Source organism: Phocoena phocoena, chromosome 16, assembly GCF_963924675.1.
Source record: "Phocoena phocoena chromosome 16, mPhoPho1.1, whole genome shotgun sequence".
Taxonomy (NCBI): Eukaryota; Metazoa; Chordata; class Mammalia; order Artiodactyla; family Phocoenidae; genus Phocoena; species Phocoena phocoena.
In genome coordinates, this window is record NC_089234.1 from 75,553,390 (window position 1) to 75,575,905 (window position 22,516).

A 22,516-nucleotide genomic window follows, 5' to 3' on the forward strand; every position below is an offset into this window, starting at 1 on the left:
ATAATAAACATAATAAATAAAAATTTAAGATAATGGAAAAAAGAAAAAGTAGAACCAAGTACTCTTACCTGGATCACGGATGGTGGAGAAGCAGGTGGTGTAGTCTATAGAATTGAATGTGGTAGTCACTGTCTGCCGTATTGAAAGGGTGAGACATGGCCTGAAGGAGGAGAGGAAATTCAGCAAGAGGTTATCTGGGGAGGAGCATGCCAGGCAGAGGGAATGGCTAGAGCAAAGACCCTGCTATGGGCTGAATGTTTGTGCCCCCACAGAATCCATATGTCTAAACGCTAACTCCCAATGTGATGGTATTTGGAAGTGGGGCTTTGGGAAGGTCATTGGGTTTAGATGAGGTCAGGAGAGTGAAGCCCCCATGATGGGATTAGTATCCTTATACTAAGAAGGTGAAGAGACTGGAGCCCTTTCTCTCTCCACCATTTGAGGACCCAACAAGAAGGTGGTTGCCTGCCAGTCAGGAAGAGGACCCTCACCAGAGCTCAACCATACTGACACCCTGATCTCAGAATTTTCAGTCTCCAGAACTGGAAAGTAAATGTTTGTTATTTAAGCCACCCAGTCTATGGTATCTTGTTATAGCCGCCTGAACTGACTAGGACAAGACTTTAGGCTGGAGTATGCGTGGTGTGTAAGAGGAACAACAAAGAGGTGGGTGTGGTGGCATAATGGTATGGAACGTGCAATGCTTGGGCTCTTGATAGTCTACAGGACTGATCGATTGATCAGCAAAGCGAGTATAAGTGTGTCCCACTGTGTGCTGACCTTCCCGTCAAATAGACAGCTACACTTATGAGGCTCTACAAACCAAAAGCGGGATTCCTACACAGCAGCTGTTGAGTTGCAGTGGCTGGGAGTCAAAGACCAGGGTCCTTATAATGATTTTGCCATTAATTACACAGCTGATATTAGGATAATTACTTGGGCTCTCTGGGGCCCAGTTTACTCAGTTATGAAATGAAGGGGCTGGACTGCATCATCTCACAAGCTCCTTTTCAGCTCCAACGTGCTCTTTCACCCCTAACAATTCTCCTAGGGCTGTAGCGTAGCTATCATAGCAGTGAAGTCAAGAATATACTGTTACAGGTCCACAGAATGAAGTGGCCTGACTGTGTGTGGCTGGGAAAGGCCATTGGCTGATGGATCACAAGTCTGAGAGATATAGTCACATTGTCAAGAAGACTTCAGGTCCAATTTAAAAGCCAAGTCAGAAATAAGGAAAGGCATTCCAGAGATTGGTGCCAACCGTAACAAAAATACGCCTTGTGCTGAGATGTGATAATGACTATTGATCCTGAGTTAGATTTTCAAGTCACAATTGCACCTGTAGATCTTAGTCAACACCACTATATTTTAAATAGATTGTACAAAGAATTCCCCAGCTGTTAACTCTCTTCAGTCTCACATATACTATATGTGTATGTATGTCCATTATTTGCAGCCTTTTTCTGAGCCATATGAACAAGTTATAGATGGGATGCCTCACTATATAACCCTCCAACTTAGGAAATCATCACTGATGTGACATAATCTTCCAATCCTCAGATACCATTCAAATTTCACCGACTATGCCAGTGAAATCTCTTTTTTCCCTGGTTCAGAATTCCATTCAGAGGTACATATTGCATTTAGTTGTCATTCTTCTTTTGTTTCCTCCTAACTGGTAGACTTCCTCTGTCTTCTGTGTTCTTGAGCCTCACAGCTTTAAAAAATGTAAATCGTAATTATTGTCAGATGGCCCTGAATCTGGGTCCACCTGAGGTTTCCTCATTACTAGACTCAAGATGTGCTTTCTTGGCAGGGAAACTACAGAAATCACGCACTTTTCTTCTGTGCTTCACATAAGGGGCCCACAATGTTGATGTTGCCGACCAGTGGGAAGGTTAAACTTTAAAACCTGGTCATGTTCTTTTAACCAGCTTTCTCCATATAGTCACCATCCTCCCCCACCTTTGTAACTGATATATTCAATTTAGGGGGTGATAGTCCAAGGTTATATTAGTATCCTATTTCCCATCAACCGCCACCCACCAGCTCAGCCTCCATTGACAACTCTCTTCTGAATCAATTACCACGATGACAGTAAGCCTGTGGTATCTTTGTAGTCTATCGTTTTTCTATAAAACATTTAATATTAACCTTCTACTGTACAGAAAAGCTTTTCATTTTCCCCAGTTATTTTCTGATTCATTCATTTCAGTTCATTTAGTTATATCAGTGTAGACATATTTATGTTTTTATTCAGTGGGTTGTATTCTATCCCTACCAGTTTTCCTAAATTTGGCCAGTGAGAATTCTGAAAGTGATATTGTGGCATATTCCTATCATTCTTTGAGCATTTTCTTACTTTCTGTCACGAGATGTTCCAAGAAAAGTTGGACTTCCAGTGCCCTAACCCAGAGTCAACAATTTCTCCAAAGAATCTTGGTTCTTTCAATGTAGGGTTTGTGTTTAGAAACCAAGGACTAGGTGTTTATTGTGCTCATTGCTGCCCAAGTGTCAGTGCTTCTAGGGCTTCTTGGTGGACAGAGCCAGGTCATGTGTATATACATGCATGCACACACATACATACGTGTACACACGTATATCTCTGAGTCTGTATCTCTGGACGTAGATATAGTTATGGATATAGATATATTTTAAGCATGAGTTCACACTGATATATACATCCAATTTCAATCCATCACCTCATCATTCTTTTCAGCCTTACTTGTAAATACTTATTGTCATTCTCAACATATTGACTTATGTGATCAGTTTACATATTTGCTTGAGCCAAGCAGATTCCCTACTCACCCCAAGGTAGGCACACTGCTACACGAGACAGCTTTCAGCTCTGAGGCTAGTCCAGGTCACCTCTCTTTTGGTCCATTCTAACATCTCTACCCCCACTGACCCTCCTCCTCCCCCTTTCTACTCACCCACACTTGCCACCATATTTCTACTGAACTCATACTATTTATCTTCCTGCCTCAACAATAGCCCAGTTCAGGGACTTTCTGGCAGTCCAGTGGGTAAGACTCCACACTCCCAATGCAGGGGGCATGGATGTGATCCTTGGTTGGGGAGCTAAGATCCTCCTGCATGCCACACAGTGTGGCAAAAAAAAAAAAAAAAGACCAGAAAACAAAAAAACCAATAGCCCAGTTTAGACTCACTTTTTTGTGTGACCACAAAACTTCCATTAGCAAGAAACAGTCTCTCACTTCAATCTTAATGAAATAATTTGCTGCGTTCAGTTTTTCTCTGATTTCCCAACTTCAGAGCAGTGGATTGGATGAGAGTAAATAAAGCTAGGCCCTAAGCTTGTGAAGATCTGTAATTTAATAGAGCCAGATGCAACCCCTGAAGCATTGGTACAATGTGTGGATTTTTACCATTTCTCTGAGTCTGCGGTATAATCCATTATGTCAGTTTCCTGTAGTTACTCAGACTCTATCGATATCCAAAAAAGCATTTTGACTGAATATCCATGTTTCAACCCAAATGTAGAAATCAGCAGAATCAGGACTTTTGCAAGTTCTTGAATTCACCTGGCCTCTTACACAGCTATTATAACTGAACATCAATATCAACACAGGATGTTTGCAGAAGTTTATAAAAACACAAGGTACATCTTAACATACTTACTATAACATTACTATACCCTGTGTTGGATGGAAACGAACCCTCATCCCCAAAATTCAAATTACAACATTTTCCCCTTCATTTGAAATACAAAGAACCTCCGTTTAAAGTGACATTAAGTAATCCTAAATGAGTTTTTCTGAACTTGTGCCAACTTTATCTAGTAAGCAAATAGACAAATTATTGATACCATCTTTTATGTAAAAAAATTGTTTTTACATTTTTCTCTCCCCTTGTGTCATTTCTAGTACATTAGAAATAGTAATAAAAATACTGTCTAAAAAAATAGTGTCTAGTATAATTCAAATAATGATGTTTTCCTAAATTTTGTTACCTACTATAAGCTGGAACCAATACATTTATTGTTGATATTACCCCCCTAATGCTTAGATGTTATTATAACCTGATATCTATGATAGAATAGAAGTTCTTAAAAGTTAAAAATGATTTTCCCAAAATTATACATACAGTAAGACTTTGTTTTTCCCTCTGCTCTATCCCATGCATTAAATAATGCTTTCACATGGTAAGATGACCATAAATATTTGTTTAATGAATAAATGAATATGAATGGATACAGGTTTGGCTATGTCTAAAGCCTTTACTTACCCTATTTTGTGTTCAGCTTCATCCTCTTGTGTCTAATAAACCTTTTAACAATCAAGTGGTAAAATGGGAGCATAATTCTAAATAAAGAAAAGAATGCACAGGTATGGATTACTGATGCCAAAATATTCTAATTTACAGTATCACAATCAAAGTGCATTCTCTGTATGCCCATCTCGCTGTTTTTCAAGGAAATTGCAAACTAAAATTTGACACCATTAATGAACTATGACCAGCAGTCCACACTCCAGCGTAGATCAGCACCCTGATAATTCCTGAGCCGTGTCTCCATAGCTCAGGAGCCCTACCTGTTAGCCAATAGTAGCCGGTACTGCTAACATCCAGATTTACAGAGCAGTTATTTGTGGCTCTCAAAGAGAAGATAGTGTGTAATTCAGCAGTCTGTGCCTCTCCCTTGAATCAGAAATTTTTGTTGCTATGATCACAGCTATTCGAAAAAGAATGTGGCAGTAGTGAAGGTTATAAGTTTTCCACTTGTGTGCATTAGTCAGATAGAAAGCAACATACAGTAACACAAGCAAAGAATGGTTTTCCAGCTTGACAGTGCTTTTTGGTAGAGTTGGAGTTAAAATATACCCATTGAAGCTGACCTGCCCTGCTTAGAAGGATTCTGTTATAGACAATGTTGATTTCCTCTCCCTGGATGGACGGTTGGGAAACTGGAGACCGCGTCATTTTCAGTTCTCTTCATGGGCATGTGGCACTCCCAGAGGACCAACTTACTGACAGGTCTCCTGAGTTGCCCACGAGTCTATTGACAAGAGAGAGAACACATCAATAAGCTGCCCAGGAAAAACAAAGTTTGCCACCTCTTCTATATTTTGAGATGACAATTTTACGTTATGAGAAAAGATTAGGCAGGGTTTTGTTCTTTACCAGCTATAAAGAGTGCCATCCAGATTCTTACAATGACAAGATGATTATCCATCGATTGGGATGATAATTTTCTCTAATGTTCTGAGTTTTTGTCATATAGAAGATGTGTATCTTCCAATTCATTCTAAAATATTATTTTTAAGGGGAGAGAATACAGACCATTGTCTTTTTTGTTAATAGTCACAATTATTACAGCTGCAGAAACACAGAAACCGACCATATTTTCATGAGAATTCCTCATTTTAGAAGTAATGTTGTTTTTTCTGTCACTCAAGGCATAAGTTTGCAAACTGGAAAGTTGGGAAGGTACTGGTTATTTCCATCATAAGTATTTTATTAAGATGTCACAGGTGAAAATATTGTTTTTATAGAATGCAGAAATGTGAAAGAAACCTGTAATAAATCTGTATCAAACAAAGGTAGAGATATTTTCAAAATGGAAAAGAAGTATTGAAAGTATTTTATTTCCCTTTCACATTTTTATTTTGAAATTTAAAAAATGGAATCATTGGTTATTATGTAGAGTAAAGAAATAGTCAACTGGGCTTCCTTCGTGGCGCAATGGTTAAGAATCCACCTGCCAATGCAGGGGACACGGGTTCGAGCCCTGGTCCGGGAAGATCCCACATGCTGTGGAACAACTAAGCCCGTGCACCACAACTACTGAACCTGTGCTCTAGAGCCCGTGAGCCACAACTACTGAGCCTTCGAGCCACAACTACTGAAGCCCTTGTGCCTAAAGTCCGCAACAAGAGAAGCCACTGCAATGAGAAGTCCGCACGCCACAACGAAGAGTAGCCCCCGCTCGCCGCAACTAGAGAAAAGACCGCGCGCAGCAACAAAGACCCATCACAGCCAATAATAAATAAACGCAGACCCAAGCACCATAAACACAAAGTGACCACTGAGTTAATTGCTGTGACAGTGCCTGAGAACCCAGTAGAGAGTCTATTGAGATGTGATTTGAAAACTCATCACAGGTCTGAGGAGAAACTGCTGCTTCCCTCACACCTCAAGCTTGGATGGGTGCATCCTGGCCTGACAATACTCAAGAGCAGCATTGACTCAGTTTAGCAATCCTGACATGTAGATTGAAGAAAAACAGCCTAGTCGTGTGGTTACCCATATGGATTCTAAAGGCAGATTTGAAAACATACTGGGTGACCTTGAGCGAGTAAAGTTATTTACACTTGTTTCCCAATTGGAGACATTTATGTTAAAATGTGCTACAAATATACATACACACTTTTGCATATACATAATTTATTGTTTTAAAATGTAGGTTTTATTATTATTCAGAGGTGATGAGACCAACAGACTAGGAGACAACTGCCATTGAAAAGATGGTTTGTTAATTGCAGTTCCCAGTGGAAGGGCATGCCATGCCATGGATGGGCAGGGGGCACGGGAGGAAGTACCAGGCTCAGTCAGGAGGCAGAGGGGAGCAGGAGGAAACCATGACAAGGACATTTATTATGGTTTATGTGGGAAGAAACATGTAAGTGAAAGCAGGCTTAGAATCAGCTAGTTTGAATGAATTCAGTGGGCTCTCAGGTATAGGGGCTGCACTGAATTGTCTGGCACTGGCCCTGAGAGATCAGGCAGGGTACGGAATGTAGGAGCCTTGTGAGAACCCAATAAAGGAGGTAGTTGGGGGACACGGGCTTTGGATTGTTTGGTTTGCATGTGAAAGTTGCACTCACAGGGAAGTAGTTTGCTACCTCTAGGAATTAGCGAGCCATGGGAGATGCAATCTCCCAGGCCCCAGATGTCAAGGAATCATAAAATACAAAAAAATGCAAAACATGATTTTTATAAAGATGCCTTGTATTTTTTGTATCACTGTGTTATATAGACAATTAGACTGCACTGGTTAGACACAGTTTAGGCTCTATTTTTAAGGTGATTGAATGGGTAATTTCACCCCAATATTATTCTAAATTTGTAGCCTTTTCTACCCACAAATGAGGAAAACAAACAAACAGCCCATTCTCTTGGCATTTTAGTTGATTCATTTGGCAAGACTTCCACAGTCTCCTTTGATTTTAGCTCTTATTTTTAAAGTATAATTCCACAAACTTAACCTGAACGTTTCCAGTACACTGTAGTTCCTGCAGTCAAATAGCAAAAGGAATCTCTCCAAAGATAATTGTTAAAAGGTTCCAAGTGACCATTTTTTACTGAATTTCTGAATGATTTTGGAACCTGTGATGGGTTAATTTTATGTGTCAGGTTGACTGGGCCACAGGATGACCAGATATTTGGTGAAATATTATCCTGGGTATGTCTGTGAGGGCGTTTTTTGATGAGTTTAACATTTAAATAGATAGACTGAGTAAAGCAGATTTGCCTTCCCTAATGTGGGTGGGCCTCACCCAATCAGTGGAAGGCCTGAATAGAACAAAAAGCCCGACCATTCCCCAAGTAAGAGAGCATTCTTCTTGGCTGATGGCTTATGAACTAAAACATTGGTTCCTTGGGTCTCCAGCTTGCCTTAGAGATCTTGAGGCTTACCAGCCTCCATAGTCAAAGGAATCAATTTCATATAATAAATTTACTTTTATTATATATAAACATAAATATATATATTATATTAAATATAAATATATAATATTTGTAAATATATAATATATATATTATATATATTATGTTTATATCATATTGGTTCTGTTTCTTGGGAGAACCCTGACTAATGTAGTGCTAATGTAGTAGTGCTAATAATTTATCCCTAATAAAACTGATAATGTCATGAGTAGACTCTCTGACTTCTGTTTTTGTGGACCCAAATTTCTATTAAGATTCCTCCTAAGTCTGGGATTTGATGACAATTAATTCTAAAACTGCCAAGGTAAAAGTGGCTCTTTTTTTCAGTCTGTTAAATATTCCTTTAAGGAAACAACATAAATATTAATAAATAAGTAAAATTATCATATTCCCACATTTTGGAACAAGAACTTGCTAACTCACACCTACAGACTCCCTCAAGGAAATACTAGGCAGTGATCTTGGTGATAATCATAAGATTACTTATATATTACAGACACAAGTACAGTACTTAAGATCTTTGATGGATAAAAATATCTATTAAGCATAACAATAGATATGCCAAATAAGTGTATTTTACTTTCTCAGTGAGTAAAGTCTTACTAAGTAAGTCTTGCTAAGTTAGTACTCACTTTCACGAGGACTTCTCATGATTGAATAAGTGAAAAAAAGCCACAAGTGTAAGCACAAAGAACAGACACCACTAGAAGCACAGTGAGGGATATGCAGAATAGAACTGAAAAGCAAGTAGCTTAATCTAGAAATGAAGAAACTTCTTTAGTATTAGAATGAAAATTATAGCTCTGGGAGACAGAAATGGAGAGCTCATATACACAAAACTGAAGGTGCAAAAAAGTGAAAAGCAAAGGAGAAAATATGCAAAGATGTACTAATCTACTCAGGTATTTTATTGACATCTTAATTAAAGACCCTGTACTTTCTGGTTATGTGTCCCATCTAAATTGAAACTCCTCCATAACAAACGCCAGCCTTGCATCCACCACAAGATTTACCCAGGTCATACACATGAGAGGCAAATGTATTGGGTTAGTATAGCGTAGTCTGAAACTCAACCAATAATATTTAGGTTTTCTTAATTAAAAGTCAGAAGTTGATATTAAGTACATCCAATAATTTTTGAAATTAATATGGTAACAGGAAAGCTGCCAGGAAGCATAGCATGAATTTTATAATTTGAAATCTACCGAGATACAGAAGCATAATTTTATTTTATTGCAGACATTTTCAACTACATAGAACACTCACTTCCCAGTTTCATAATGTAAAGCAGGCTAATGTCCCATCTGTCATGCAGCATTCTGCCTCAACGTGTGATCTTGGTGATTTCTGAAAGAGTTAGTTGCTGGATTGGAAGCAAATATTTTTTTTTGACATGTAAAATGCTTCTTGTGAATATTCATTTGTGGATTCCTCACATATTCCAATCCTAACTGTAGAATCCTCCTGTACTTAAACTATTAAACGAGATCTGAGGTGACTTGAAAAAGAGTCATATTTCTTTTACAGTTAGGGTTGTTAGATTTAGCAAATAAAAAATATGGAATAAGCAGTTAAATTTGAATATCAAATAAACAATAAATATTTTTTTCAGGATAAGTATGCCCTATGCAATATTTAGGGTACACTTATACAAATCTGTTTACCTGAAATTCAAATTTACCTGGGTAACCTGTGTTTTCTTTAACAATTCTACTTATAATAGAATAAAGTCTTTTCCTTATGTGTGTTGTGATACAATCTACTGTATTCCTTGAATATAAATCATGTAGACCCCATATTTTTTTGTCAAGGACAAACATGGAAGGATTACTTGTACTGGTAAGTACAGAAAGAAAGAAAATAAGGTGTGGTGTGTTGCAAGTGACCTGGGGGCTCAGCTATGGCCATTGGAGGACATCCAGCCAGATGGCCAGGAAATGGTGTCCAAGAATATGAAGCAATGGACAATGGAAGAAAGGATAGACAAACTGGAATAAAACATAAAGCCATAACAAAGGTGTCCACACAGCAGGCAGAGTGTGATACTGGGGAATCAGGGCCTCCCAGGTTGTTTCTGATGCGTACGACTTCACCCAGAGGGGAAAGCAGTCCTTTGGGCGATGAGGGGAAAAAAACCCCTATACCTGATGGTCAGGACTCCCAGGTTCATGCTGGTGTCATTTTAGGCTTGTCTTTTACAGTCTCTGATCACTGATCATCGATCACTTTGTATGTAGTAAAAGGATAATATTATCTGCATTGCCAAGGGCCGGGAGGATGAAATAAGATAAGAACTGTAATCCATGTGATTATTATACAAACATCAGTTGTTATTCTTATTCCATGGCTGATGGTATTATCGAGACTAAATTCTAAGCATACAAGACAGTACAGGTAAAAGGGATTTATAATGTGGCTTTTTCATTAGTCAATGTAATTATATATTCAGGTTCAAACTAGCTTATTTGGCTCATGTTAGAATTATTAGGGAAAATTCTTCCTTTTGTTCTCTTAATTTATTATGTGGGTAGAATTTTTATTTCACAATCTTATTTCTTTCAGGCAGAATATCTAAAATACCTTATCATTGGCTTGTCTACCAGCCAACCGAAATATTTTACTTCATTCAAATTTATATTATTCTATATGAGGAATTTAGTTTTCCTCTATTATAAAAAAGAAGAGATATTTCATAAAAGAAAATTTGATTTTCCACTATCCCAAGAAATCTCAAAAATATGGGGAAAAGGTATATATAATCAAGTTACCTCTATTGACATTAATCTTTTATGAATTTGAACATTATTCATGAAGCTCATTATCACTCAATAAAGAGTGACACATCCTCTTTTTTTTTTAACATTTTTATTGGAGTATAATTGCTTTACAATGGTGTGTTAGTTTCTGCTTTATAACAAAGTGAATCAGTTATACATATACATATATCCCCATATCTCTTCCCTCTTGCATCTCCCTCCCTCCCAATCTCCCTATCCCACCCTTCTAGCTGTCACAAAACACCAAGCTGATCTCCCTGTGCTATGCAACTGCTTCCCACTAGCTATCTATTTTACATTTCGTAGTGTATATGTGTCCATATATACACTACCACTCCCTCACTTTGTCCCAGTTTACCCTTCCTTCTCCCTGTGTCCTCAGATCCATTCTCTAGGAGGTCTGTGTCTTTATTCCGGTCTTGCTCCTAGGTTCATCAGGACCTTTTTTTTTTTTTTTTTAGATTCCATATATATGTGTTAGCTTACAGTATTTATTTTTCTCTTTCTGACTTACTTCACTCTGTATGACAGACTCTACATCCATCCACCTCACTACAAATAACTCAATTTCGTTTTTTTTAATGGATGAATAATATTCCATTGTATATATGTGCCACATCTTCTTTATCCATTCGTCTGTTGATGGACACTTAGGTTGCTTCCATGTCCTGCCTATTGTAAATAGAGCTGCAATGAACATTGTGCTACATGACTCTTTTTGAATTATGGTTTTCTCAGGGTATATGCCCAGTAGTGGGATGGCTGGGTCGTATGGTAGTTCTATTTTTAGTTTTATAAGGAGCCTCCATACTATTCTCCATAATGGCTGGATCAATTTACATTCCCACCAACAGTGTATGAGAGTTCCCTTTTCTCCACACCCCCTCCAGCATTTACTGTTTGTAGAAGTTTTGATGATGGCCATTCTGACTGGTGTGAGATGACATCTCATTGCAGTTTTGATTTGCATTTCTCTAATGATTAATGATGTTGAGCATTCTTTCATGTGTTTGTTGGCAATCTGTATATGTTCTTTGGAGAAATGTCTATTTAGGTCTTCTGCCCATTTTTGGATTGGGTTGTTTATTTTCTTCTTATTATTATTTTTTTGCGGTATGCGGGCCTCTCACTGCTGTGGCCTCTCCCATTGTAGAGCACAGGCTCCGAACGCGCAGGCTCAGCGGCCATGGCTCACGGGCTCAGCCGCTCTGTGGCATGTGGGATCTTCCTGGACCGGGGCAGGAACCCGCATCCCCTGCATCGGCAGGCAGACGCTCAACCGCTGTGCCACCAGGGAAGCCCTGGGTTGTTTATTTTTTTTTAAATGATCTGCTTGTAAATTTTAGAGATTAATCCTTTGTCAGTTGCTTCATTTGCAAATATTTTCTCCCATTCTGAGTGCTGTCTTTTTGTCTTGTTTGTGGTTTCCTTTGCTGTGCAAAAGCTTTGAAGTTTCATTAGGTCCCATTTGTTTATTTTTGTTTTTATTTCTATTTTTCTAGGAGTGTCAAAAAGGATCTTGCTGTGATTTATGTCATAAAATGTTCTGCCTATGTTTTCCTCTAAGCGTTTTATAGTGTCTAGATTTACATTTAGGTCTTTAATCCATTTTGAATTTATTTTTGTGTATGGTGTTAGGGAGTGTTCTAATTTCATTCTTTTACATGTAGCTGCCCAGTTTTCCCAGCACCACTTATTGAAGAGGCTGTCTTTTCTCCATTGTATATTCTTGCCTCCTTTATCAAAGATAAGGTGACCATATGTGCATGGGTTTATCTCTGGGCTTTCTATCCTGTTCCATTCATCTATATTTCTGTTTTTGTGCCAGTACCATACTGTCCGGATGACCGTAGCTTTGTAGTATAGTCTGAAGTCAGGGAGCCTGATTCCTCCAGCACCATTTTTCTTTCTCAAGACTGCTTTGGCTCTTTGGGGTCTTTGTGTTTCCATACAAATTGTGAAATTTTTTGTTCTAGTTCTGTGAAAAATGCCAGTGGTAGTTTGATAGGGATTTCATTGAATCTGTAGATTGCTTTGGGTAGTAGAGTCATTTTCACAATGTTGATTCTTCCAATCCAAGAACATGGTATATCTCTCCATCTATTTGCATCATCTTTAATTTCTTTCATCAGTGTGTTATAATGTTTTGCATACAGGTTTTTTGTCTCCTTAGGTAGGTTTATTCCTAGGTATTTTATTCTTTTTGTTGCAATGGTAAATGGGAGTGTTTTCTTAATTTCACTTTCAGGTTTTTCAACATTAGTGTATAGGAGTGCAAGAGATCTGTGCATTAATTTTGTATCCTGCTACTTTACCAAATTCATTGATTAGCTCTAGTAGTTTTCTGGTAGCATCTTTCAGATTCTCTATGTATATTATCATGTCATCTGCAAACAGTGACAGCTTTACTTCTTCTTTTCTGATTTGGATTCCTTTTATTTCTTTTTCTTCTCTGATTGCTGTGGCTAAAACTTCCAAAACTATTTTGAATAATAGTGGTGAGGGTGGACAACCTTGTCTTATTCCTGATCTTAGTGGAAATAATTTCAGTTTTTCACCATTGAGGATGATGTTGGCTGTGCATTTGTCATATATGGCCTTTATTATGTTGTGGTAAGTTCCCTCTATGCCTATTTTCTGGAGGGTTTTTATCATAAATGGGTGTTGAATTTTGTCAAAAGGTATTTCTGCATCTATTGAGAGGATCATATGGTTTTTATCCTTCAATTTGTTAGTATGGTGTATCACATTGATTGATTTGCCTATATTGAACATTCCTTGCATTCCTGGGATAAACCCCACTTGATCATGGTGTATGATCCTTTTAAGGTGCTGTTGGATTCTGTTTGCTAGTATTTTGTTGAGGATTTTTGCGCCTATGTTCATCAGTGATACTGGTCTGTAGTTTTCCTTTTTTGTGACATCTTTGTCTGGTTTTGGTGTCAGGGTGATTGATGGTGGCCTCATAGAATGAGTTTGGGAGTGTTCCTCCCTCTGCTATATTTTGGAAGAGTTTGAGAAGGATAGGTGTTAGCTCTTCTCTAAACGTTTGATAGAATTCACCTGTGAAGGCATCTGGTCCTGGACTTTTGTTTGTTGGAAGATTTTTAATCATAGTTTCAATTTCAGTGCTTGTGATTGGTCTGTTCATATTTTCTATTTCTTCCTGGTTCAGTCTTGGAAGGTTGTGCTTTTCTAAGAATTTGTCCATTTCTCCCAGGTTGTCCATTTTATTGGCATAGAGTTGCTTATAGTAATCTCTCGTGATCCTTTGTATTTCTGCAGTGTCAGTTGTTTCTTCTTCTTTTTCATTTCTAATTCTGTTGATTTGAGTCTTCCTCCTTTTTTCCTTGATGAGTCTGGCTAATGGTTTATCAATTTTGTTTATCTTCTCAAAGAACCAGCTTTTAGTTCTTTTGCTCTCTGCTATCATTTCCTTCATTTCTTTTTCATTTATTTCTGATCTGATCTTTATGATTTCTTTCCTTCTGCTAATTTTGGGGTTTTTTGTTCTTTCTCTAATTGCTTTAGGTGTAAGGTTAGGTTATTTATTTGAGATGTTTCTTAAGGTAGGATTGTATTGCTGTAAACTTCCCTCTTAGAACTGCTTTTGCTGCATCCCATAGGTTTTGGGTTGTTGTGTTTTCATTGTCATTTGTTTCTAGGTATTTTTTAATTTCCTCTTTGATTTCTTCAGTGATCTCTTGGTTATTAAGTAGTGTATTGTTTAGCCTCCATGTGTTTGTAATTTTTACAGAGTTTTTCCGGTAATTGATATCTAGTCTCATAGCGTTGTGGTCAGAAAAGGTATTTGATACGATTTCAATTGTTTTAAATTTACCAAGACTTTACTTGGTGACACATCCTCTTAAAAAGAACTGCCATAATAGAAGTAGCTACAATCAGCTCATTTCATGTAGAAAGCCAGGGTCCCATTTTTCCTTGGTACTCATCTGCTGAACAAGGTCAGGAAGATGTTGATAGTGATTTCACGTATATTTGTTCCAGTAAAATGGTGAAACAAAATGTGATGTGACTGATAAAGACAGAATAGAAAAATCAAATAGTGTGTGATTATCAAATCTTGGCTATATTTCCTAGCTTCAGAATATAAAATAATTGTGAGATTTTTTTTCCTTGACATTTAGCTCAGCAAATGTTTCTGATAATTCAAATGCAAATTTCCAATTTCTGAGATAATTTATTTTCATTATATTGTTAACACTTAAGGTAAGCTACATTATACTTTCCATTTCACAAAAGATTTCCCTCCCTGGAAGAACTTATTTGCATTATTCAGATCTGAGAGTTATAAATGTCAGTGAAGCTTGACAGTTGTTTAAAACAAAATGCAAAGAGCAGGACGCTCATGGGTCTCAGCCCTGTGCATTACGTGAGCTTTCCTCTGTTGCGTAACTATAGCCCGTACAATGTATCGTGGTCCACTACGTACATAGCCATGGTCAAGTAGGACACACAACATAATAAAGTGTGAAAGATAATGCAGCGGGCTTGCTTAGCAAATATGAATGAGTGTCTCCTCTGAAATAGGCACTTTGCTGAGTGCTGGAAATGTGCCCATGGATGAGACAGATGGAAACTACATTCTAATAGGAGAGTGAGGGAGGGGAAGAAGGAAGGGAGAGAGGGAGGGACGGAGGGAGCAATCACAGATCAACAGCTACAGATTTAGAGAAAAAGGATTAGGAAGTGATATGAACGTTAATAAAGAACTGAAAACTCAAATTTGGAAATGAGCTAGCCATTCCCACTATTTGGATGACAGTTCAAATTTTATACCTTATGCATTCTTCTTTGTGTATTATTGTATCTATTATATATATAGCATGCCAAATTAAGCCAGATCTTGTTTGTCAGAGAACTCAAATTTTGAATCTGAGCTGAGACTGGACTTGAAGTGGAGTTTACCCGTAAAAAAGGGGGATTAGGAAATGAATATGATAAACAAGATAAAAGATAAAAAGTATAAGTTGCTTTGAGGAGCAGTCATTTAAAATACTGATAAAAACTAGGCAAATACATCAAAGGCTAACTACAAATATCTCCTATGCCAAGTTTGGGCTAGTTTGCTTGAGCTGCCACCCGACCACTCATCTAATCTTCTGTAGGGACCACTGGTTGTCTTCCCTCAGCCTTTCCCCCAGACCATCTTGACAGCCCCAGGTTTCTATAGAGGATTTCATAATGTAAAGGAGAAATATAGGTTTTCCTGATGTGGAACCCGTAAACTAGGTGAGGCCAAATAGAACATTTCACTCTCCTTGACAAAAAATAAAATTAGTTAAGAGTTGGCATTATGACTTAAACTGATCCAAGGACGGAATTTTGAGGCTTTTTTTCTGAAAAATTGGGGACCGACATGCTCACTCCCCTTATGAATGGCGTGATATATGGTAGTGAAGACAGGAACTGCTAAAACTATTTTATTACACATAGGGAAGGAGGATGACACAAGAACAAGAGAGGAGCTGAATGAATCAGAGGTAAAAGCTGGAACCTGAATCAGATCACACCTGAAATTTGCACTATTTTCACCCTTTTCAGTTGCTGGCTTCTCAGCTGAGCCTGTCATTTCTGTGAATCATTTAATCCAGTTGAGTTCAGTTTTCTAATTAAAATTTCTTCTGTCTATCCATGATGGAATCCTCTTTGTTTAGATTTTTGTACATATGGAGACTGTTTGTCCCCTTCATTGACTCTGCTATCCTGGGCAGACAATGGATTTCTTTTCTAGACTCACCCATTCTTTCCATCTCCCTGACCTCCTACCACAGGGAACTACTCAGCTATGTGTCTTAATACCCTCCATGAATCAACAGCCCAGACCAATTTTCATGGAATCACTCTGGCATCAGGAACCCATGTTCTCTGACACCGGTAGGCTTTGAGGGAAATAGCTACAAATTACTAAAACTTCTCTCCTAGACTACAGCAGGGTTGAAAACTGGACAAAATGTCCTTGGCCTATCGGCATATATTCTGAGTTTAATGTGACGTTTCTATAAGCAAGTTATATTGTAGAAATGAATTACTTTCTCTTCAAGTTTGAAGATTTTGGTTATTGAAATTAAATGACTGCCTAAGTCCTGCATGAACACAAATCTAGCTTAAATATTGTGTCTCCAGGTAGATGAGACTTTCTTACAGCATCCAGTTGGAGGAACACTTCTGGATGAATTAAAAAATACATGGATATGATATGAATAATTATTCATGAAACAGACATTTATTAGTGTTCCACCTTGTAGCACACACTACTCTAGGTCCTATGAAGTCCATATTAGGAATTATAAAAACTCATGTCTGCTCTCAAGGAACTCATATACAAACAACAAATAATAGTGCAGTGAGATAAAAGCGTCACCATCATAGAGACACCAGTCATACAAATGAGCCAAAGATGGCTCCTATATATTGGCCTTCGTTTATTTCTTTAGATCAGACTGAGATGTATTCCCTGAAAGCTCAACAGTGACAAACTCACATTTTTACCCATCCAGTTGTTAACTTGTTAAACATCACTAAATTAAGCGGATTTTTAGCCTTTTAGAGTCTCTCTGCTCTCATATCCCACAAAACTGCACCTAATGCCTGCTAGCCAAAGATAAGATAAAACCACAAGACAACAAAAAACACAAAGCCACTATTTCCCTTGGGAGCTGTCGGCTGAGAGAGTCTTTGCCAGGCTGCTGAGCACATCCTCTAGATGTAGAAGGCTCTCTCTGAGCCCCTTGCCCTTGAGGTCTTGCCCCCTCCCCTTCTAGATGGTGGCTCCCACCCCTTAAGCCTCCAGACTTCTGATGCTGGAAGGTACCTCCTCTGCATGCATTCCATGAAAATAAAGCTTATGAGTACTACTGCCAGGTCATACCTGTTTTCCTGCTTATCCCTGAAATCCTCAAACACTGCCTAAGCACATAAGCCACATTCAGTGAGAGAGAAGAATATAGGAAAGTTGAGAGGACAAAGAAGGGGATAAAGGCATTCACAGTCATGGGGACAGAAGTGTACAAAGTTCTGCAATGTAGTACATTCTGGATATGGACTTTCAGGAATTCAGTGTGATTGGAGTGTCGGAAGCAGAATGTGAGAAATGACATTAGACAGGTACACAGCACATAGAGCATGTCATGCCAAGAGGTTTGTATTTATCCTGGCAGCAATGGAGGTCTGTTAAGGAATGTTAAGCGAGGGAGTAAGTGATCAGAATTGTACTTTAGAAAGATCCACCTGGAAGCAGTGTGGAGAATGGTTTTGAGGAAAATCAGCACCAGAAAAAGTTCGCCCAAATAAGAAACCATTACAGTAACATCAGTGAGAAATTATGAGGCCTTGGACAAAGGTGTGAGAGAGGTATGGAAACAATGAGTGTTTGGGGTTTTTTGTCTTTTTTTTAAGAACAAGAATCGAGAGCATTTTTTGATTGACTTGACATAATGGGTGAGAGGATATGAAGAGAAAAAGATGACTTCCTGGAATCTGGTTTGGGTGAATGGCTGCATTGTAGTGTATAAATTAAAGCTGAAATAGAAATCTCAGAAGAAGGAATGGACAGATTTTCTGGTTGGAGGGCCAACATTAATTTCAACTTTGGACATGTTGAATTTGAGGTCTTTGGAGTCATTTAGTCATTACCATTAGAGAACTGAATAGAGCTGGGAGTCGAAAATTCAGAAAAAATCTGTATATGATAAAAATTTGTATCTAGCCTATGAGCAGTGGTTGAAGACACAAAAGTGATGGGATTATCCAAAAATAGTTATGAATATAAGAATCCCGGATGGATTCCAAGGAACAGTGATATATTAAATGAATGACTACAGAGAGAAGAATATACAGAGGAGAGGTATCCAGGAAAGAGAGGTGACATGGACGTGAAAAGAGAAGAAATATACAGAAAGAAAGAGAGAAATGAAAAGTTCCCACAACCTCCTTATAAGATCAACTATTCAATAATTTTAAATTTAAATAATTTTTTGTTCTTTATTTTGAAATATCAAAATAATTGTGATCTCATTAGTATCTTTGAGCTATGCTCTTCAGATTTTGAAGTGTGGTCCACATGCATCAAAATCACCTAGGAGTGTGGTTTAAAATTCAACTCTACTCCAGAAATCTGAGTCGGTGATAAGGGATGTGGATCCAGGAATCTGACTTTCCTAGCTTTCCAGGTTTAGTCCTACTGTCTTACAAGGAATTTGGGGTAAGAGCTCCATTGAAGTGAAACTAAAAACTAGGATTTAGGATGTGAGGTTTGATGTTTAAAGATCTTTAATCGTGCTTTCTGCAGTGCTCAGACCAAGACTGTAAAAAATGGTTAACTCTATAAGAAAGATCAACCTAGTCATCAGTTTCTGAATCAGACTGAGAAGTTGATATATTTAGAAAACAGAATCGTTTCCTTTCATGAACCATTATCTATATATTTTTAATGATCAAAGATCCATAAAATGTCAATCTGTGTTGTAATTAATTAACAAAAGGAAATGAGAGTTTCAGCTATTCCAGCCAAAGCCAGTAGATTTAAACTGTACACTAATTTTTAAGTGAACAGAAACCTTTAAAATATATGTCAAACTCTTCTTTTTTTTTTTAACATGAAGGTTAAAGAATAAATAAGGAGTTGAATGACCGACTCCTGTAATACAAATAATTACATAAGCCACTTCATAAGAACAGGACAGATGTCTGGTTTGTCACAGCATGCCCACATTTAGCACAGTGCCTGGTATATAAGCTACTCAATAAATGGGTTTGAGATTCAAACAGAACAGTGTTCAAATACACATCTACCACACAGCAAGCCTTTGACCTTGAAAAATAATTGTAACCTCTCTGTTTTAGCCAGGGTTCTCTAGAGAAACAAAGCTAATAGAATATATTCAGATATATAGAATGAGATTATGAGGCATTGGCTCAGCAATTATGAAGGCTGAGAAGTCCCACAATCTGCCATCTGCAAGCTGGAGGCCCAGGAAAGCTGGCAGTGTGGTTCCAGTCCAAACTGACAGGCCTGAGAACCAGGGGAGCCAATGGTGTAAGTCCCAGTCTGAGTCTGAAGGCCCCCAAACCAGGAGCACTGATTTCCAAGGGCAGAAGAAGACAGCTGTTCCAGCTCAAGCAGAGAGAGCAAATTTGCCCTTCCTCCTTCTTTTTGTTCTATTCAGGCCCTCAACAGATTGGATGATGCCCACCTGCACTGGTGAGGGCCATCTTCTTTACTCTGTTGTCTACCGTTTCAAATATTAATCTTTTCAGGCAACACCCTTACAGACACACCCAGAAATCATGTTTTACCAGCTGTTTGGACATCCCTTTGTCCATCAAGCTGATGCATAAAGTTAACCATCACATTCTCTCAGTTAATTTTCCTGTAAGCTTGTTCTGGCCTTACATGGTACAGTGTGTGAAAAGTGACTCACAGAGCACAAGCAGTCAAAATAGGCAGAGGTAAATTGACCCTGAAGCTATCATAGCTTAAGTCAGGGCCTCTTACTTGCATATGCCCCTTCCAAAGCCTTGTATGGGGCTCTACTAATCGGTTAACGTGATCTGTTTTTTTGTAATGTTTGCAAAAGTAACATATTTTTAATATTATTTTTATAAGAAAGGGTCCCCTAAATGAGCTTTAGGCCTCACAAAACTTGACTTTGTCCATGAATATATGATAAGTAGTAGTAGTATTCGAAAAAGAAATTTTATACAACCTATAGAAAATTCCTAGCACATTACTGGCACAGAGTAAATGTATTATTTTTACATATGTTATAAATTGCTTATTTATAATACAGACTGTTCCAGCAATGTACATGGTAGTTTATAAATATACATAAAATATATAAAAAAAAGTGGAAGAAGATATGATAGAAGTTTTCTAACAGAAGAGAGGTAAGATGAATCCATACACATTCTAGCAGTCAAAGCAAAATGCAATAAAATTGGGTATTTATTTCACAGTGTGCATGAGCAGATGAAGTGCTAAGTAGAAACTCAACTATTTCCAGTATGAAGTAAAATATTTAGGAGTTTTTCATTAAAAGAAAACTGTAGTGTACTGAACAATGTCTTTAGGTCATCTTTAGAGTAAAATCAGCAAATGATATCATATATATGTTAAAGACCCCATAAGAAAAGTGTGATAATTTTAGCCCTACTTTTTAGATTGTATAAATTCTTTGTAAAAGGATGTGAAAAAAGGAAAATTTGTGTGTTTCTGAAGGTAGGTGCGGAGCTAGTTGTTGAATAAAGATTCTCATTGAGGAGCTAGGAAACGCCAGTTGATTACAAGAGATTTGCATTGTGAGATGGGGTCACAGTCGGATAGTAATTTTATAGCCAAAAAAGGAAAAATTTATTGTGCAACGACCTGAGTGATGGGGAGGTAGTTAAAAACTGATACAAACATTTGGGCTGGAGAAATTGACTCCGGAAGTCGTTACACAGAATCCTACGGAGGTGGCGCGTGCCCGCCCTGCGCCCGTCCCGCCCCTCACGTCCCTCGCGCCCTCGCGACCTCACGCCCCACCCCGCCCCACGCCCTTCACGATGCCGCGCCCTTCGCGCCCCTCAGGCCCCTCAGGCCCGTCACGCCCGTCGCGCCCCTCACGCCCCTCGCGCCCTCGCGACCTCACGCCCCTCGCGCCCTCGCGACCTCACGCCCCTCGCGCCCTCGCGCCCTCGCGACCTCACGCCCCTCGCGCCCTCGCGCCCTCGCGACCTCACGCCCCTCGCGCCCCTCGCGCCCTTCGTGCTGTCGCGCTCCCGGCGCCGTCGCGCCGGGCGGGAAGCACCGAGAGCCAGGCGCCGGAGAACGTTCGCCGCTTATGCAGCTCAGCGAGGGCCAGGCCGGAGGAGGCGAAGGCGGCTGCGTCCCAGAGACCTGGGCGCCACCAGCTCCGGCCCGGAAGATGATTGGGGAAACTGGGAGCAAGCGTAACATGGCAGAGAAGAGGCAGCTGTTCGTAGAAATGCGTGATCAGAGTTTTGATGTCCTCTGACTATGAATTGACAAATTGCAAAGCACGATTTGTACAAAAAACGATGCAGCCTCCATCTTGCTGGTCTCTGGAACATGCTGGAAGCCTTTCGAGACGACGGCCTTGATACACTGGACTCATCCCCTGAGATCAGTGTGTCCCGCCTCGGGACCGACCCTCATCCGTCTACTGCCAGCGGAGCACGTGCCTTCCTTCTCATGAGTCGGCGTGGACCAGCCCCTCAGCTCCTCCTCGACTTCGTGATTGCTGCTGTGACAGTGAGGCCCGAGGCAAGTTGATGGTATTTTCTGTTAAAGCTGTGTTAGCATGTGTGGTGGGAAAATGCTGGGCAAGCTGAGATATGTTTTCTCCCAGATGTCAGATTCCAGTGGCTTAATGCTGTTTAGCAGGTCTGACCAGTTTCTGAAGGAAGCTCTAAAGTTCCCAGCAGCTGTCTTTGAAGGGCCATCTTGTGGTTACACAGAGCACTCAGCCTGCACCTGTTTTCCACAGCCGAAGAAGAGAATGCTGAGTATGCCTTTAGACACAACAATGGCTGATCCTCCTCCGCGGGGCCTTGTCTGGCTACCTCTCAAGCATAGGCTTGCCCACACGGAGGAGGTCTGCCATCCCGTGGAGTGCTCCAGTTTCCGGTGTGAGGCGGAGTGTTCCTATTCCTGGTTAGAGCGTGGGATGGGTTTCTGGTACCCATGCCGGCAGTTGCCACACCCCCAGCTCTGCCAAAATTGCTCTTTGTGTGGCCATGCCAGTGTCCCTCACGGCAACCAACACCAGGTGAAGGAGCATCCATCCTGGGTAACTGCTTTGTGTCTCAGTCTGTGTCCCCAACGGTTCGTCTGTTTCACCGGTAACAACACTAGGGCCACTTTCCTCATAGGTGCCTACCGTAAGTAAGGGTGTAGTGTCATGAAATATTAACACTTACATTTATGACGGGGCTTGCAGATATGTTGTGTTTCATCACTTGATTTGAAAAGCAGAGTTTTTAAAGTATGGGGAGATGGAGTTACGATGACATTTGACAAGGTCCCT

At 39.4% G+C, this 22,516-nt stretch overlaps 1 pseudogene; it reads left to right on the top strand.

Annotated features, from left to right (window-relative positions):
* Positions 1-21,394: 21,394 nt before the first annotated feature.
* On the top strand, positions 21,395-22,378 carry LOC136136062 (dystrobrevin beta pseudogene; annotated as a pseudogene).
* The last annotated feature ends 138 nt before the right edge of the window (positions 22,379-22,516 follow it).